This window comes from Salvelinus fontinalis, unplaced genomic scaffold (assembly GCF_029448725.1).
Source record: "Salvelinus fontinalis isolate EN_2023a unplaced genomic scaffold, ASM2944872v1 scaffold_0285, whole genome shotgun sequence".
NCBI lineage: Eukaryota > Metazoa > Chordata > Actinopteri > Salmoniformes > Salmonidae > Salvelinus > Salvelinus fontinalis.
The window spans coordinates 223740-226397 of record NW_026600494.1 but is presented as its reverse complement, the minus strand read 5'-3'; the positions used below and the strand labels follow the sequence as shown (position 1 = coordinate 226397).

The 2658-nt window shown below is 43.8% G+C and overlaps 1 protein-coding gene across 2 annotated transcripts in view; it reads right to left on the bottom strand.

The window, feature by feature from the left end:
- The window catches only part of LOC129845363 (zinc finger protein 777-like), a 61915-nt gene continuing 59257 nt past the window's right edge, over positions 1-2658 (bottom strand). The window contains exons 5-6 of one of the 2 annotated variants that reach the window (XR_008758039.1): positions 541-677; positions 1-19 (exon numbers count right to left, since the gene is read on the bottom strand). The gene's annotated coding sequence lies outside the window, so the exon portion shown is untranslated. Of the gene's footprint in view, positions 20-84; positions 125-540; positions 678-2658 lie in introns of those variants that run through there. The other variant, XR_008758038.1, reaches the window with a different exon arrangement.

Genomic DNA, 2658 nt, shown 5'->3' with positions numbered 1-2658 from the left:
GTTGCCCTTCCTCTGTCTGCTGGGGTTAAGTGGGAGAGATGAGTGAAACAGAGCATATGCTTTCTACATGCCTAAACATCAGACTGTTACCATGATTATGCCCTTCCTCTCTCTCTGCTGACTGCTGATGGGGTTAAGTGGGAGAGATGAGTGAGACAGAGTATACACTATCTACTGAATGGATATATGGGCATGACATGGGATTTAGTGAAATTCATAGTAGTTGTCTTGTTGTTATTGTGTTATAACCAGTGGTGTAGTGGAGGGTAAACTCCACCTTCTATATTTTACACATGCCTTTACAAACCTTTGGCGCAAAAATGCATTGAAAGTATAGAGAGTGTTACTTTACTCACTCTGTACGGCAATAAGAGTTTACCAAGCATATTTTTTTTACCACTACATCACTAGTTATAATGTGTTGACATACGCGTCTATACAGACATAACCTCATCCTCAGGCGGAAGTGTCTGGTGTGGGAGACTAAAACAGATATAAGTCTGTGACAGTCTAAAATCGTCTGTTGAAATTGGAACTTACCTGATCACTTGTAGCATCCATATGCTTTGATGGAGAGACATCCTCTTGGTCCACGTCTATGGGCTGTCTGTCTCTTGGTATGCTGCTGTTCCCAAAACTCCTGTTGGAAAGTCTGGCTCTGCTTTGCCAAGTAGGTCCTGGAAATAAAGGGGGAGGTTAATTTGACCCCATCCATCAATGGTGTTTTACAAAGAACAAAGCAAGCATAATACCTTCATGATGTATGTTATGCGTCTGTAGAGCTAGAAGGATCCTAGCTGTGTTGACAGTACAAAGTCAGCATGATACATCCTCAAATCAAATTTTATTGGTCATGTCACGTACACATATTTTGCAGATGTTATCGCAGGTGTAGCGAAATGCTTGTGTTCCTAGCTTCATCAGGGCTGTAATACCTAACAATACAAAACAATACACACACATCCAAAAAATAAAAAGAAAGGAATTAAGAAATATCAGAACGACCAATGTCAGAGTCCGGAATAAATATATATGTATATGATGGTATAAATAGACAGTATGGGCAGTATGTGAATAGAAAAGGTGTGTACAGCAGTAGTTATATAGGATGAGCCTTGACTAGAATACATTACATACATATAAAGTGGGTAAAACTGTATGTACACATTATTAAAGTGACCAGTGTTCAATGACTAGGGCAGCAGTCACTAAGGTGCAGGGTAGAGTATCGGGTGGTATGTCACGACTTCTGCCGAAGTCGTTGCCTCTCCTTGTTCGGCGGTCGACGTCACCGGTCTTCTAGCCATCATCGATCCATTTTTCATTTTCCATTGCTTTTGTCTTCCCACACACCTGTTTTCAATCCCATCCATTACCTCTTGTGTATTTAACCCTCTGTTTCCCCTCATGTCTTTGTCAGAGATTGTTTTATGTCAAGTGTTGTTTCTTGGTGTATAGCTGCGCGACGGGTCCTCGTACCCATGTTTATTTTATGTATGTACATTTTCGTGTTTGGAGCATTGTTAAGTGGACATTTATTAAAAGTCTCCATTTACACTCAGTTTAACTCTCCTGCGCCTGACTTCCCTGCCACCTATACACACGGCTCTGACATGGTAGCCGGGCTAGTAACAGTGACTAAGTTCAGGGCAGGTTACTGGGCGGAGGCAGTCTAGTGGGGACAGTCTGATGGCCTGGAGATAAAAGCAGTTTTTCAGTCTCTCGTTCCCTGCTTTGATGCACCTGTAATATCTCCACCTTCTAGATAGTAGCGAGTGAACAGGCCATGTCTCGGGTGGCTGAGGTCCTTGATATTCTTCTTGGCCTTTCTGTGACACCGGTGCTGTAAATGTCCTGGAGGCCAGGCAAGGGTGCCCCCGGAAATACGTTGGGCTAACCGCACCACCCTCTAGAGAGCCCTGCGGTTGCAGACGGTGCAATAGCAGTACCAGGTGGTGATACAGTCTGAAAGGATGCTCTCAATGGTGCATCTGTAGGTTTATGAAGGTAGCAGCATACCACCCTGCATACCACTGCTGGCTTGCTTCTGAAGCTAAGCAGGGTTGGTCCTGGTCAGTCCCTGGATGGGAGACCAGATGCTGCTGGAAGTGGTGTTGGAGGGCCAGTAGGAGGCACTCTTTCCTCTGGTCTAAAAAATATTCCAATGCCCCAGGGCAGTGATTGGGGACACTGTCCTGTATAGGGTGCCGTCTTTCGGATGGGACGTTAAACGGGTGTCCTGACTCTCTGAGGTCATTAAAGATCCCATGGCACTTATCGTAAGAGTAGGGGTGTTAACCCCGGTGTCCTGGCTAAATTCCCAATCTGGCCCTCAAACCATCATGGTCACCTAATAATCCCCAGTTTCCAATTGGCTCATTCATCCCCCTCCTCTCCCCTGTAACTATTCCCCAGGTCGTTGCTGCAAATGAGAACGTGTTCTCAGTCAACTTACCTTGTAAAATAACGGTTAAATAAATAAATAAATAAATAAAAAGGTCTTTGGGACCAAGCCAAATTTCTTCAGCCTCTTGAGGTGGATCTCAATAATACATCTAGGCCCAAACTGTATTGACAGTACATAAATCATGGATGTTTTATACTTGCTTTGAACTTTGTAAAACACAATTGATGGATGGTGTCAAATTGAAGATTCAT